At 41.3% G+C, this 17,155-nt stretch overlaps 1 protein-coding gene and 1 long non-coding RNA gene across 2 annotated transcripts in view; both read left to right on the forward strand.

Annotated features, from left to right (window-relative positions):
- LOC309349962 (uncharacterized protein) overlaps nucleotides 1-17,155 on the forward strand; it is a 236,711-nt gene that overhangs the window by 179,567 nt on the left and 39,989 nt on the right. The window lies entirely within an intron of this gene.
- LOC309350035 lies at nucleotides 11,168-13,058 on the forward strand. Its single transcript, XR_014160275.1, has 3 exons — nucleotides 11,168-11,252; nucleotides 12,456-12,503; nucleotides 12,843-13,058. It is a non-coding gene; the product is annotated as an uncharacterized lncRNA (long non-coding RNA).

Below are 17,155 nucleotides of genomic sequence, written 5' to 3' on the forward strand. Positions count from 1 at the left end.
GAAAAATAAGTTGTCCTCCTGCATGAGCATTTTCCAGAGCAGTTTTTCAAATTAATGCAGTTTAACTATTACAATTAACTTAATGGCTATTTTCCCCTACTTTAACCATGTTAAATGTGCCGGCAATAATGAGCTCCTAATGCAGTCTTTGTGAAGTCTCAGAGGCATCTTTAGAATCCAGCTTATCTCCTGGATCGTAAAGCTGCATAATTTAGTATTCAAACAATTCATTTAAAACCGGAGCACTTTGGATAGCCATAAAATTAATCAGCTTGAAGAAATCTTAACACACCAGCTTTCCGTGGCTTCACTTTGCAGTGTCAGAAATGTGAGAAAGAGGATAGATAAAACTTTCACAATAATTTCCCTTTTGTAGCTGAACTCTCCAACTGTATTTAAACTGATGGGCAATTTTATGAACATTTCAGTGAACAAGCTTTCCTGAGTAACAACCCATGGAGCCTATTCCGACAAACCTAAGCTGCTAGATTGCTCCATGTTATTACATCAGTTTAAAACCAAACACAATCCAAAGAAATGGCATTCTGAGTTTGTTTACCCCCGGATGTTGGCAGCAGAAAGAAAGCTGACACATAGAACAACTCACACATCCTTAATTGGCTAAAATCATGTGTTATATTTTAACTCACAATGCTAGCTCATTTGCAAAACATTTTGTCAACTTTCCTTTAAAAAATTATTTATTTTAAATGTGTCAAACAATGCCAACACGTGACACTCTATAATTAGATATGATTATAACCAAATTCTAGTACTCTGCAAATGGCATCCTGAGAATTTAACAGCCCTCCTAGTTCATTTGTTTGAGGGCCCAGATGGGGAGCCATTAGGGATGGTTAAATCTGCCAGTTTTAGATTCTCCCAGTTTTTCATTTTTCCATTCATAAGTTCATTTCTCCACATTTCCACATCCGTTTGCAAAGTCTTCTTTCAAAAGAAGCCCTCAGGAATTTTCTTTAGCATCTTAGTGCAAATTTCTCCTAATACACACATTTTTGCAAGCGCCTTTTCAATGTTATTTTCACTAATATGTGATCCCCCCCCCAGTCCATCTCACATGCACATAGCTTGTTTGGAGAAGGGCACTGCAAAATTTGGAGAAGTGTGAATTTTGAAGGATGATTAAGTTTTGGTTGGCACCTTGTTTTGGAAGGTGCAGATCAGGGTCACCTCTAAATGCAAACGGAATTGTTTTTATCTCTCATCCCGAGGAGACATATACAACTTGAACAAATGTAAATACCCTGGGAGGGGTTGTTGACATTCCTCTTCTAGCCTTCAACTGCCTTTTATTTTTGAAATGATTATTTCAAATTTAAAATATACAGATTTATAGCCAAAACACTACTAATGATAAGAGCAAGGAAGAAACAAGCAGCAAACACAGGCCATTTAAAGCCAAATCTGTCCTTGTTGAGTTATTAATTTTATTGTTATGACCTCATATTCCATGCAATATTAACAGTTAAAGTAAAAAAAGAAAAGAAAAAAGAACTAGCGGTAAGGCAAAGGCCAGGAAATTAGGTGGCTCTTAGTTCTGGCTGCTGCATAGATACAAAGAATTAAACGTATTAACAATTTTTGTGTATGTCAATAGGAAACTATTGTGCATCATGCCTACCTTAATGAGGAAATGAATTCCACCCTTGATTCCGGGCAAAGCTACATCAAACCACAGCTAAAGGACTCGTTTTGTTTGTGTATTATAGCACATAATTGAAATGAAGGAAGTGTTTATTTTTCCCGTCTCCATCACCAACAGGACTAAACATCCTGTACAGTCACCAAATAGCGGCCTGGGAGTCACTTTACACTTTGCACTTGTTTTTTCTAAATTGTTTCGTGTGGCAGAACTTCCACTTTGGAACTCCCTGCCTACTGAGACCCAGCAGGTGGCTTCACTCTCCTCTTTTCAGTGCCTGCTAAAAACATTCCTGTTTAGACAAACCTACCCAGATGCATAGAAAATTGGGGTAATCTTCATCTGTTTTAGTATTTTAACTTTGGGATGTTTTAAAGCAGGGTTTTTTCTGAATTTTACAGTTTTATCTTTTGTAAACTGCTTTGGGGGGGGGTTATTACAATTTTTATGAAATAAATAGATAACAAATTAAAAAATGTACACCTAAAATATAAAGTGTGGATGCAGTCACTGGCGGAGGAAGAGGGGGCCGGGAGGAGTGCCCCACCCCTGCCAGTGCAATCCCGGTGGGGTGCCTTCATGGCTGCCCCCTGCCTGTGCTGGGTGCCCCCCCCCCTGCGCTGGGCACCCTGCCCCCAGGACGCACGCCAGCCGCGCCCCCACCTGCTCTCCGCCCCCCCGGTGCTCGAGCATGAAGCTCCGCCACTGAATGCAGTAAATGTGTTTGGCATGGGAACTAGTCATTCTAAGCCCACAGGAAAAATAAGATATTAATGAATAGTCCATGAAAACTTCAGTTTGTTCCTCAAAACATATTTTTGGGCGTGCTTGGGGTGATTCCTCAGAATGCAAGACTAAGACATTTGCTGAGAATAAATACCAACATCCGATTAACTGTGGAAAAATATGGAATATTATGCAGGAAATCCAGAGTTCTCGCTCACTAGCAGTTTCTTTTGGTCATATGACAGTTAATAAACTGTGGAGGAGTACAGCGTTTTTTGAAAATTTCCTGGATTCTTTATCTTTAATAGATTATAATTATATAATGCATATTGTAAGCGTGCAGCCTCTTGCGTCTTCCCTTTGTCAGCAGTTTCTGTCCATGTGGCAAGCCAAGCCGAGAGTTATCAGGCTAATGGACTTGCAGGAGCTCAATACATCTGTGTTCATCTGTGACTTGAAATGAATGTTCATTTCTTGCATGGTGCTGGGCAGCGTCCAGGGGAGCAATACAGGCACTTTTTGGGGGTGTGTGATGAATTTTCCTGCTTGCTCTTATTGCTTGTCCACCCTTTTCCATTCCCGGGCACCCCCTGGGGAAAGGAGGGGCTCCTGGCTGCTGGTTCCTGCAGCTTGAGCTCCCCTTCCCAAGAAATGTTTGGCAGCAGTCTCTTGCTAGCTGAACTTGCTGGTGCTTTGCTGGTATGTAAGGGACAGGCAGTCCAGCTGTTGGTGGCTATCAACAAACAAACAAACAAACAAACAAACGGACTCCTCTTGCAGGGGGTGGGGAGATTCTCTGTGCATTTTGTTTAATGGTTGCTTGCTTAACATGTGTGCTGTGCAAACCAGGATGGCAGTGGCATAGTTGGCAGTACAGCTTGTAAGGGTGGTTTAAGCCCTCTGTAGTCCAGCGCCCTTATTCCCAGACCACAGGTATAAGACATCTGAGGAGGACCAGGTAGAAACTGCAGGAGTCCTGCCCTGCTATGGCAACAAGCATGTTGTGATGGACAGCAGAAGCAGGCCAGAGGCTGGTGATGCAGTCAGTGACTTGGAGTTCCATCCAAGGACTAGAGCCTCTCTCTGCTGGGGGTGGAGCAGCAAAATAAAAGGAGCAGTTTTTGAGGGAGTGTTCAGATAGGGAGATGGTTTAAGCGAGAGAGTTGGAGTGAGAAGAGAGGGTTGGTTCTGGGCAGATACATCCACTGTGAGGTCGAGAAAGGAGTCTTTGAGCTTAGTGTGAAGGACATTGTGGAGTGTCCTGTGAGAGTATTAAGCCAGGAGTTCACTGGGATGGCTGGGTCTGAGCAAGGAGAAGTAGAGCTGGGAGGATACCGTCTACTTGGGTCTCATTTCAGCCAGGAGATGAGAGATCTTTTAGAAAGAGAAGAATCCAAATCCAGTTAAGAGGGTGTGGTGATCCCTTGGGTCTGTTATACTGCTAGAAGTGCCTCAGGAGTGGGATTTTTAAAAGGTTGGGTAACTGGCAGAAAGTACCACCTTCTTTAAGAACCAAAATATGAAGTTGTAACACCTATGCTACCACTGAGTTAAGGAACTGAAGTCACTGGAAACAAGCTGAGTGTTCACCATCTAGTCTAGAAACCTGTAACATCTACCTGATACAAAATAACTGAAAGGGGATGCAGATTTATGTAACATTTCAATATGTTAATTCATAGACATACCCAGAAATAATTACCATACTTTAAATCAAATTGGACCACATCTCACCATGGTGGGGGAGACTACGTGCCCAGGGGACTGTGTTCCTGCTCAGTCTGCTCTTTGGGAGTGAAGTGTCTATGTGCAACTTGGAGCTGGTCTTGGGCAGCTACAAGCTGGTTGCAGCATGAATGTCTGGTACGATTTCCAGTTAACATTGCTGGTGTCTGGGACTTCCCACCACCACTGCTTTGCCTTCTGGTAGGTTCCTCCCTCCCTCCCCGCTAGTCACCCCAGAGGTCCTATTACCCCCAAGTAAGCCACTTCATGGCCCACTGCTCCACCGATCCCATATCGGTAATGTAACTGGGAGGCATTATCTAGATCTGTTCATAGCCAGATTGGTGCGTGAATGTGGATATTGGGGACTGCTGCTTGCATCACCCAAACCCCTTGCAGTGTGTGGCAGGGGTTTAACCACTTGAGCAGCAAGTTGTAAATTGAAGGTAATGTTAGTTTACCCTCTGGAGCCCCATTCCCACTTTCAGATTTCATTCACTGAATGGATGTGGGTGTGGGGAGTAATGTGAACAGAGCTCTCCCTATGTAGAAGAGTATCTGGCACAGGCTCTCTGCATCTGCTGGCAGTGGCCCACTTGGGTCTTCTCAGAGACATTTCTCAGCTTTGGGATTCCTCAACTGGAGACTGAATTGATCACCTTGTATGCAAAGCACGTTCTCTACCTCAGAGCGATGGTCCCCCCACAAACATCTGGCTGTGGGCTAAACCCAAGAACCAGCAGTTTTCAAATCCACTTCTTTGTAGGTCTGCATATGCGTGAGTGACTTTCACATCTGCTATACCTGAAAAAGTAACGTCCAGACTGGCCCTTGGGGAGAGTTTATTTGAGCAATTCTTAAAAAGGTACATAGCTATATCAATGGTACATTTCCCTCTAATTTTCTCATAGCTATTTGTTCTCATAAACACCTTCCTAAATAAATGTGAAGTTGAGGTGTGACCCCGTGAAATTCACCCATTGAAGACTAAATCAAGCATTTCCTGTGATTGTATATTGATTTTATCACATTTACATGGATGAGTAACTATGGAAGAATGAAAGGGAAGTGCCCATTTATTTTTCCCTGCAAAAGTTGCTCCTTCTAACACATACTTCCTAGGTCATATATCCTGTTGACTTCGGGGGAACTTTCTGCAGAGGAAAGGGTGGCTGGGAGACACGGAAGTTTGAGAGAGGGAGGAAAGAGAGGTCTGCATCCACTGTGGTACAAAGGAGGAAGTGCTGGAGGAAATTAGAAAGAGAGATTAAAATCCAATATTTAAAATAATGAGAAGAAATAAAAATAAACTAGAAACAGAAAGGGAGAGGAAAGCTTTTATAGACGAATGAAAGAAAGGAGCAGTTTGGAAGGGACAAGGTGCAAGTTAAGGTTGAAAAAGAGAAGTAGAAATGGCTGGAGATGAGTAAAAATACTTTGAGAGGCATAAGGAATGAAAGGGGGTGGGGATAAAATGGATTACCTTCTCCACTCTTGATCACCCATTTCTTTTGAGGAGGGGTTCATTATATTTCCAGAACCAATGTCTTTACTAAGCTTGAGAAAAGCTGGGCTATAGAACTCCTTGTCAAAAAGAAGTTAGTGTGACAAAGGATTTACTAATTTCCTAAAACGGATTAGATATCAATAGAAAATGATGTAAGTAACTGGATCTGATTTTGTCAAACTTTGTCACAGTTTAATTTCTGATTGCTGGTGGGCCTCAGTAATTTTCAGCTCTCTCAAATGTGTCCTAGGCATAAGATTTCTATCCCATTGAGGAACCTCAATATATGGTCAACTGGGGGGTGAAGGGTCATCCTAATTTCTTCTCAAAATGATGACCCTAAAGAACGATGCCTGTAATGGCTCCCCTTTCATGTCACCCTTCCTTGGATCAGCTTGCTCATTTCAAATAATGTACTTAAGACACGAGATATGATGGAGACCCCTCTCTCACAAATGTGTGTGTTCAGATGTTAGTGCCACTGAATTCAAGAAGACTCCCAACTTGGTAAATATTTTTTTAGCCTTAGAGACAAAGTGCTCAAGTCTTGTCACACAAAGTACTTTCATCAAGCCACCCATTTTACCCAGTTATTGCAGATATGGTCCCTTGCCACAACAAATAGAAAACGTGATATTCAGGGAGCTGTAATATCTATTTCTTTTTTCCAAGTGAAGCATAACATCTTTGTTCCCTCATTTGCTATCTCTGTACTTTCCACAGTACTATCAACACCTTCCTTGGTAGTACTTTATTATTATTAGTTTTAAATTAAAAGCAAAATGAAAAGGGAGCACACACTATGATAGAGCAAACAAAGGGTCAGTTAGGAATATTGAATGTATTTATCTGACATAGACACATTTCAAGAAAAATAACTTCATGGAATTTTGTAAAGATATGAATAAAATGATTTTTATAACCAACAAATGGTTAAACATAAACACACACAGTTAAAAATTGGAAAGAAGTCTGACTGTTAGATAGGACCTGCTATCTGATAAGTTGTTTAGAATTGTAGCCTTAAATAATGAAGTGTTTTTTGGGGGGGAACCTATAATTGCCTTAAAACACATTGCTAACTATTTTATACAAATAGCTTCACTAGAGAAGGGTACATAGACCACTTAGAATAAAACATAAATGTTCCTTGTTTTCATTCTCATTAGGTGCCGCCCAATCCTGTGCATGCTTACTCTGAACTTTGTAGGCGGCACAAAACAATTTCCTCTTCTCTGTTCCTTTATTGATCCATTGCTTCACTCTGCCATACCTGCTTGGGCTGCGTGCTCTGAACCCAGCATGAATTACGCTCAGATTTAGATCACCACGGCTCCTTTGGGAAGCAAATGCAACCCACATCTGCACATGCGTGAGTCATGTTTCACCGCTTCCGTGCATGCATGTAATGTCATTTTGACCATCTGCACATGTGCGAGCGGCAAAACCCAGAAGTAATGCGCTCCATTACTTCCGGGTCGCCGCAGCACGCAACCCGAAAATACTCATCCTGAAGCTACTTTAACGCAAGGTATGACTGTATTGTTAAAACGCTGCTTGCGAGACTGTGAGTCGAGTTCCCAGGATTCTTTGGCTGTTTAGAGTATTATGATACTGCTTTAACTCTACAAGTGTAGATGGGACTTTTAAATCTCATTAAAAAAGAAGAAGAATCCGTGAGCAGCCACATAATTGAGCAAATAATGTCTCACGGGATGCTACTGATGCCTTTTCAGGCTGGTGGGAATAGTACACTAAGCATAAAATGCCTTCAGGTATTGGGCAGAATAAAGGCTTTGTGGACATACCTCAAATACGTCGCATTACAATTGTTTAGACTAAATCCATTCTCCCATGAATTCTTCTTGCTCTAGGTAGTTGCCATCTGTTTTATTACCTTTTTAAGAAGGCTCCAGTTGCTTTTTGACAGTAAAAGTGACACACATGAAATCCACTCCATGATGACATGCCCATTCATGCTGATATAGGGTTGCCATATTTCAAAAAGTGAAAACCTGGACACAAAAGTTGTTGATTTTTTTCTTCTCCAAAGTTGTTTGCAACCCTTTGCTGAGACCACTATGTCTGGGGTGGCTCAGAGTCTTTTTGACCAGGCCAGAAGAGGGTGATCTGGGAGTGTGGGAGTTTAACATCAGTTCTTTGTCATGGTCACATAGCCTCCAGCTGAGATTTAGACTTTCATCCGCTTTCTCCCTTCATAGAGGCAGGGGACCTATTAGAATGAGGTCCTCAGCACCACATCCAAGACCACCTCTGTCAGCTCAGCCAGGGAAACGGTGCTGAGTGCCAAAAGCAAAGTCAAATCCTCTAGATCCCCAATCAAGCAGATGAGAAACCTGGGGAGAGGTCAGATTCCTATAGACAAGAGTGATCTCTCCTACCCGACTATCAAGTACCCAGGTGGGCACAACTGGGTAAGACCAACTTCATTCTGCTTGCCCACCCAGGTCTCCATAAAACAAACCAGGTCAATCTCTCCAGCCACAATATATTTATGAGAACACATTGATTATGTTGTTTTATCTGCAATTTAAGCAGAATGCCTGTGCAATTCACCCCTGCTTTATATGTTTTTTCTTTCAATGCAGTACAGCTAAGCCTTCTACCAATTCCCCTCCCCCTTTTTGAGGTTAGTAATTATTGTCTTAACAAATGGACTTGGGGGGGGGATTAATGTTGGATTCAGTAAGCAAATGTCTTTCCTTTGTGCTTTTGAGACCACCACAAAAGCATTTTATTACGCAAATGATGAATGACATTTCATTACATTAGTCTTCTGCTTTATTTTCATTATTTATATCTAAGGTGGTTTGCATACCTGAAATGGGTGTTCATATATTGATAGCCTCTGAATAAGCATATTGAGTGGAATTTCAAGAAAATAACACTTTAATGATGCATCTTTCTGTAGAAATAGCAAAAGTAGAAATGATGCACCATAGCAACTTTATTTCACCAGAGCTGGAAATAAAAGTCAAACACTGTCTGGGCCAGTGGAATGTAATTATTGTTTTGTTAAACAGCTACGCTGTCCTTTAATGGAGAATGTATAGCAGTACATTGCATAGACAGGCGGAGTTCCTCAAACCCTGGGTGGCCCCTGTGTGGAATAACGACTCTAGACAATGTGCTATGGGATTAAAACTGGGCACAACTGTACTATATTTCAGATGTGGGTAGACCTTGGCTCAGGCATTGGGCATTATCCCTCCCCAGCCCCCAGCCGGGGATCTAGGGAACATCAGGGTTATCCAATGTGGGGGGTGGGTGGGATGGCTCTGAAGAACATATGGTCAAGGAGAGAGAGCCCGCCCCCGTTACGCTGCCGTCGCAGGGGAGAGCAATGACGACCTCTAGGCGTACGGCCAAAGCCTCCCCTTAAAACAACCCCTTTAACGGGGAACCCTGGTATCGCCGCCACAAGAAGGAGGGGGCGTGGGTCACCGCTTCATGCCCCCCCCCATTCAGGGAAGATGGACTAAAGGATTCTGACCAAGGCCTGATACCGCCAAAGTTGTGACGTTTTGCTATGGGAAAGGCAAACCTGCCAATGCAGGGGAATTCCTTTCCGGCCCTTCAACAGCGACCTTGATGTAGCAGTGCCCACGTACCTGTGGAGAAAAGGTTAACCTGCAAAAGAAGTCTTAACTGAGGGTGGGTAAGGTGGGAGAAGCTCTGGAGCCGACTGAAGATTCCCAGGTAAGATCCTCCCTCTATTGTGTGGGCAGGTGGTCCCTCCCCCTTCCTGGCCTGATCACCTTGGCAACGCTTCCCCAGGCGGGATTGGGCAACTGACTGAGGTAGGTGGAGACCTCCAGGTATCTCACCTGGGGGAAGGTGAAGCCAAGCCTGTGCTAATGTTGCCGCATAGGGTCCCGGGGCTGTGCGCAACCATGCAAAGGGCGCCCTCCATTTAATGTGGGGAGTGGTCATTCCTATACCATGTTCACTCAGAAATAAATCCTATTGTATTCCACAGAGCTTATTCCCAAATAAGTGTGCACAGGATTGCAGCCTACAAAACTTTGGGCAGCCTCTTTAGATGTTTGTGATTTCTGATACACCCTTTCCCAACCCTTCAAGCCTACACTCATCTGGATGAATTATTTCCGGGAAACAGTTCAACTAACAGATCTCTGCAAGGTTGCTTTTCAGTGGTGGCCCTGAACTGCATTCGTGGTTTAAATGCATGTAATTGCCCTTCCCTCTCCCTTGCCTGTTTCAGAGTGTTTCAGCGGCAGGGACTTGATTTCTCTTGTTTGCATAATTCTGCAAAGCAGGAGTGGGGAACCTTTGGCCCGCCAGATGTTGATGTGGTTTCGGAGTTAAAATGCTCAGCAGAAGCGGAACTGAATACTGAATCTCTGTTGAAGGAGCACACTGATACTGAGACTCTGAGTTGAGGGAAAATATGAAAGCTACATTAGAAATACAGTATGTGCTTGATAAGAAAGAATCCTGGTTCTACAGAAGGTGGAGTTGCCTTGAGCCATGCTAGCTCTTGCATCTTAGCAGAAGACATGAAAAATGTTCCTCCTCTCTCAATGTGAAGATGAAGAAGCAGGAAATGAGGTCAGCAGCTCCCGGATTCCTAGTATCTGGTGCTAGACTGATACTCCTAGAGCTGCTGACCTCATTTCCTGCTTCCTGCTTCTTCATCTTCATCCCAACATTTCCCATTCCCATTTGGTTAAGGATTAAAGATAGGAACTTTGCTCGAGTTAAATGTCAAGCAGGTTGACCCGAGCTAAGGTGAATCTGACTGCAAGCTTCAGAACAAGCATTGTGTATGTTCTGCTTTCACATGTAACCACAAGCTGCCAGCACAAGCAGGGCACATTTTATTTAGAAATACGATGGATATAAAAACTAGACTTGTACCTTTCCAATGAGAGAGCCAGTGTGGTGTAGTGGTTAAGAGCGGTAGTCTCGTAATCTGGGGAACTGGGTTCGCGTCTCCACTCCTCCACCTGCAGCTGCTGGGTGACCTTGGGCCAGTCACACTTCTCTGAAGTCTCTCAGCCCCACTCATCCCACAGAGTGTTTGTTGTGGGGGAGGAGGGGAAAGGAGAATGTTAGCCGCTTTGAGACTCCTTAAAGGGAGTGAAAGGCGGGATATCAAATCCAAACTCTTCTTCTTCTTCTTCTTCAATGTGAACTTGGAAAAAGTAACATGCAGGGCTGGATTAAGCATTAAGCAAAATTAGCATATGCTTAGGGCATCAAGGGAAGGGGAGGCACCACAGAAACGTTCCATTGCCAGATTTTTTAATGTTAATGGTCACAAATTGTTCAGCTGAGCATCTACTTTCTCAGTTGAAGTATATTAAAAATCCCAACAGAACAACTATGCAACAAGGCAGGCTGGTTGCCTGATATCTGCTGAGCATAAAAGGAGGTGTGTTTATGTAAGATTCGTTTTGAGGATCTGATCTTTGCAATTAGAAAAAGAAGGAGAAAATGTTTCAGATATAAGGAAAGTGGAATTGTACAAAATAAGCATTATTTTCCATCTTTCCGTCTTTGTGTAGTGATTACTGGGATTACAGTATGCAGAGTTTGGTCCATTTCTTTCCAGCCATGACCTCAGTGATAATGTGCTGCCTACAGGTAATACTTTAAAAGTTCCCACTGGTGCCAGCTATTTTGCTCAGCGTTCTAGCCTGAGGTGGGGGATGATTTGGAAAAGTTGTGGCTGGGGAGAAGAATTAAACTTTCTCTTCTCATTCATTGCAATTCTGATTATTATCTCCTCCCTCCCCCCAACTCTAATTAAAGAAAAATGGCATGTAGCTTCATCCTCAAATTCTCCAGATTTAATGCAAGCTGCTGTATTTTGTACAAGAAGCCAAAAATTTCTATATCCCCCGTAAATTATTTGTTGGTGCTGCCTGTGATATGAACTTTATTCAACCTCAAGAGACAAATTAGCATTGATTTTTGCTGATAAGGCCTTGTTCACATTCAAGTTAATGGGATGTTTGCTGGCGACAAGAGCAATTTATAAACTTAAAGCTTTTAAATGAATCTCTGACAGAATCATATCATAAAATTAATGGCTGTCAGGTTTTAAATCTCTTACTAATGAGCAGGATAATAATTTCAGTACCTGCTGGCATAAGCTCCATGCGGTATCTGGGCAGTAAAATTTCTAGCCAAGCAGCCTTAGGATTTCTGTGGGGAATTGTTAGTGCTTCAAAATTCCCTGGTGCAATTCAAGCTACTTAGCTGTCATAACATCAGTATATGAGACTTGGTTGCAAAGATGCCATTAATCAACCTGTCTCCTCCGTTTCTTCTCCCTGTACTCAAAGAGACCTCCTGCAGCTGATGTTCACTTGAGGCCTTCTGCCAGAGGAAACAGGCTCTACTGCTGGAATTCAAATCCTGGAACTAATGCTTAAATGCACAAATGCAAATGTCTATTGCAGAGTACAAGCAAATGGTCGGACCATATAGGGTTAATTTAATTTTGGTGTGAATTTCTGGGTACCCTGCGACACCTTTCAGAAGACGTGAGGAAGATGCTGTTAATTAAGAGTCCCTTCACATGTTACAATTCTACAGTGCACACCTAAAAATCATTTTCACCTAAATCAAAACATCAATTGTACACTAGAAAAGAGTAACTAAAATTATCAAAGTTGTTAGATCAACTTTTCTATGAGGAAAAATCAACGTGATAAAGGCTTTCTAATTATAGGGGGGAAAGTGACTGAAGAGGAAACATATTAAAAGGGAAGCTTGAAGATTTTGGCCCACAATTAAAAATAAACTGACCTGATTCTTACTTCCTGGACTTCCTGGACACAGATCAGAACTTGGGGTGTCAAAGGAACCCATTGAAAATGTTACAGATAGGTAGCCATGTTGGTCTGCCATAGTCAAGACAAAATAAAATAATTCCTTCCAGTAGCACCTTAAAGACCAACTAAGTTTTTCCTGTAAGACCTATTGCAGTCGTTAAGAGTCGTCAACAGGCTCATCCCAGCTATCTGCCTATCACCCATTCCCACCACCCTTCTGAGTAATACCCCTCCCACCTTCTCACTATATAGAAGGGTCTGGTGACTTCTGTTTCAGTGTATCTGAAGAAGTGTGCATGCACACGAAAGCTCATACCTAGAACTAACTTAGTTGGTCTTTAAGGTGCTACTGGAAGGAATTATTTTATTTTGCCATTGAAAATGGACTATTAAGTGGATTTCCTTCAATCTGCCCATTTGACCTCCACTGTGGCATGGAATCTTCATGTGAAAGCTATTCATCATAATTCTCTATAATGAATGCTGCTGGATTTTTAACATGCACATATATGTGTAAATAGATGTGTAAATTGCCTTGCAATATAGGTTATTTACATATTAACTGATGTATGCTGGTGCCTCTTTCCTTTTCTTGTTTCTGAAGTGTTTGTTAGCAAAGGCAGCAAAGGCTGCGATACTAACCATGTCAGAAATAAATCCCACTATAAGTAGGGTAGGTTTTCAGCTTTAATCAGCTTCCTTTTCAGAATTTTAAGAACTAATAGAATTCATCACTCATTATTGTACTTTTCACTTGGAAAGAAATTATGTCTTTTGTTACCTGTGAATTTTATCTCTGCTTCTTAGTTATTGTCCTAGCATCTTTGTCAAAGTGGGGAAAACCATCTGAATTTGATTGTCCATTGGTGATGGTGGAGAATTTTGCCTCAGCTCACATTTAGCTGAAAAAATTCACATTTCCCAAAACAATATGGGAACTGAATCACAACCATCCTCTGAAATTCACACTTATCTGAATTTTGCAATGCAGTTCTCCTGCCAAGTAACATATACAAAATGCCTATATTAAAGTATGCAAAATGGATTTATTAGTGAAAATGACATACAGAAATGCATTATATATGGGGAAATTGTTTTTGTAGTGTTATATTAGTCAAAGCTGCATACAAAAAAATATTATGAAATATTCACACTAAAATGCTGGTGAATTTTCATACAGAGACTTTTTAAAAACAACAGCAACAACAACAACAACCCAAATTGTTTTGGGACTATGTGGAGAACCAAACTGAAGACTGAAAAAATGAGAAACTTAGAGAAACTGCGGTCAACAGATTTGCCTATCCTTTCTTCCCATTTTTGACCACCCTAAATCCTCATTTTAAAAGCATAATTACATTTAAAATCTCTTCTCAGCTTATAACTAACCTGTCCCTCCCTGGTGTTGTAAGGGAATAACTAGGCTCCCTTACTAGAAGGTCAATAATAAGGTAATAATCAATAATATTTATTTTGCATGTGCAAGGTAGCAACCCCAATGCAGAAGGCATGACAAATAATTCAAATACAATACAAGCATAGATACAGAAGCATAAAATCATTAAACCCATCCCTTCCTTATGTTAGTTCAACACAGTTGTAAAGCATCATTTGTGTAACACTAACCAATTTGCAGTTTACACCTTTGACGCACGCAATTTGTTCCCTTTGTTGCTCCTCTGTTTTACCCAATCAGCTATGCATTTTTCTTCAAGACAGCTTAACTAAACAATAACTATTTTGGTCCCTACAATGCCTGAGTGAGGAAAATGAGATAGAATGACAAGCTTATACTGAACTGTGAAATCAAGGTCACAAGAGTGGCTGCAAACCTAATCCCATTTACCTGGGAGTAACTCCACTGAATTCAGTGGAACTTACTTCTGAGTGGCCATGGTTAGGCTTGCAGCCGTAGATGGCTTGGTGCTGCATCATCTGTCACTTCATCAACCTTGAAAGGCAACATACAGGGAAGTTACTTGATTTGCAAATATTATGTTGATTGCTGAGATATGCCTGTCTTTTGTGTTCTATGTAAAAAAACATGTTTACAAATACATAAATTGGTGAATGATGAAACTGAACACAAGACTTGTGCAAAATCATCCAATTGCAGCATAATGGAAAATATCAGGTGGCAGTGCAAATGAATATTCATACATCTCTAATCTGAATGCAGGCAGTCTTTGGTTTTCACACTATTTCAAATTTTGCAATATACAGTGGTACCTCGGTTTTCAAATGTCTCCATTGATGAACATTTTGGTTTTCACACACCATAAACCCAGAAGTAAATGCTTCGATTTTCGAACTTGCCTCAGAAGTTGAACATGCCACGTGGCATAGATTATTTTCTCTTATCTCATAACTCTGGAACTCACTACCATGCAATGTAACTGAGAGGCAGTAGATACAGGACAGAAGAAATGAAAGTATACTGTATTGCTTCACTCAATGCATTATTAACTTGTAGGTGGTTTTAGTAGAAGATTGGATAAATTCATGGAAGACAAGCCTATCAAGAGATCTTGGTTATGATGCCTAAGCTGAATCTCCATGTTCACAGGCAAATCACCTCTGAATGCAACTGACTATTCCCCGAGAACACCAGGCATTCTAGCAGAACGTGAGAAATAGTAGCTTTCACATCTTTGGGGGCCCTTCACTTGATCACATTACAGTCTCTTCCCATGTACAGTTGTACACATTTAGAATTTGGGGTGCATGGCCTGTGGGTGTGGCCTCGCATTAGCTTCCACACAGGCGGCAATACGCAGTGGTGAAGAAGACAACTGAAGAAGCCTGTTGAAAATGAAACACCAAGAGGAATGCCGGGATGCAACCACTTCCCAGACATCTACTTTTATATGTGAAGGGTTCCCCCCCCCCATTTGTTAGGTTGTTTTGTTTTGTAGGAACATTCAGTCATGTACATCTCCCCTGCAGACTGAAATGGCACAGAGCAGATACTGGTTTGGCACCTCAGCTTAGTTCAGCCATTTCCCTCAAGACTTGAGGAGTAAAAAAAAAAAAAAAATGCTCTTAGGAAAAACTCAAGATAAACACAAGCTATTACACTGATATTCCACAGAGCCACAAGCACTACCTAAAGCTGAAACAAACTTCATTTTCAAAAATATTAGATCACCAGAATTGCATTTCTCAAGGGCCACAGCCCTCTCATTATAGAAAAACTTTCCGTTAAAAAGGGGTCACAGAAGCTGATGCACTCCATCTCAAGAATGGAAGAATATGTTTGAGAGCACTCCACTACCTGGTAAGAGAAAAAGGTACGTTGCCAGTGACAGAATGGGGAATGAAATGTGAAACACACTAAGAAGTAAACTGGCCACTTTTACAGAAATTGCTTTAGCCGTATTTTTCAGTTAACTTTTTAAATTTAGGAATAGAAACTATTGTTGTTGTTTAGTCATGTTCGACTCTCTGTGACCCCATGAACCAGAGCATGCCTTGGAAACTCTCACTTTCTTCTCAAAGCTTCTCCTTTTTCATGTCCATGGAGTTTTCTTGGCAAAATACTGGAGCAGTTTGCCAGTTCCTTCTCCAGGTGGATCACATTTAGTCTAAACTCTCGGCTCTGACCTGTCTGTCTTGGGTGGCATAGCTCATAGCTTCTTGAAGGTATTCAAGCCCCTTCACCATGACAAAGCAGTGATCCATGAAGGGGAATAGAAACTATAGAAAGACTAAATTCAGAGAAATATATTGTAAGAACTCAATCATTTTGTGTGGCAGCACCGACACTTTGGAATTCCCTGCCTATTGAGATCACGCACTTGCCTTCACTCTTTGGTGTCTGCTAAAGACATTCTTACAAGCCTACTCAAATGTTTAGGAAGTTGGTCTGTTCTATTGCATTTTAGCTTTCAGTAGGTTTTTAATGATGGTTGTAATTTTTTAGTGATAATGATGGTTGTAATTTTTTAGTGATAATTTAGCAGTATAAACATTTTATAAAACAAACAAACAAATAAAGCCCTTCTCTGTTGTGTTCCATCAGAATCCGCCTGCAAACCTGAAGGCATTTGGATTGCTGCTGATATAGAATTATCTTCCACTAATGTGTCTAATCCTATTTAAGTTACCAGCTGTCTCCATATTGTTGGAGGCACAATAAAATACTGATATTTTATTAAGATGATTGAAAAGGTATGTGTAAACTTTTCACCTATCCGGTATCATCTCCAAAGTCCATTATTTATACACTCAAAATCAAGAAATAGTTTCTCACCCACTGAGTTGCAAATCATGCTTTTTCCCCTTCTTTTTTTGGCTTAGAAGGATTTAAATTTTCTGGCTTAGACCCAAAGAACTACTTTAGCAACATGAACATTTTTACTCCCCCCTCCCACTTTAATTAGCAAACTTTAAAGCTATGTCACCAAACTGCTCTTGAAATGCCCCTTCGTGAGTGGGGGCCGCCTGAGGAATATAAGCTGAAAGCTCTGGATCCAGCCCTCTGCATTTATATTTCAACTTGTCTTATGCCAAGGTATAAGTACAAATAGCATACAAATTTATAAAAAGCTGAAAAAGAATGTTTAGGTTTCTAGTAATAAGCAAGGATATGGCTGCACAATGAGTTGGAACAAATATTTAACCAGCTCTGGTGATTAAAAAACCCACATTTTCTCTATTGGCAAAACCCAACAAGTTACATACTATTCTTTGATACAGATTGAGCAG

This window comes from Podarcis erhardii, assembly GCF_964252035.2.
Source record: "Podarcis erhardii genome assembly, chromosome: 9".
Classification (NCBI taxonomy): domain Eukaryota; kingdom Metazoa; phylum Chordata; class Lepidosauria; order Squamata; family Lacertidae; genus Podarcis; species Podarcis erhardii.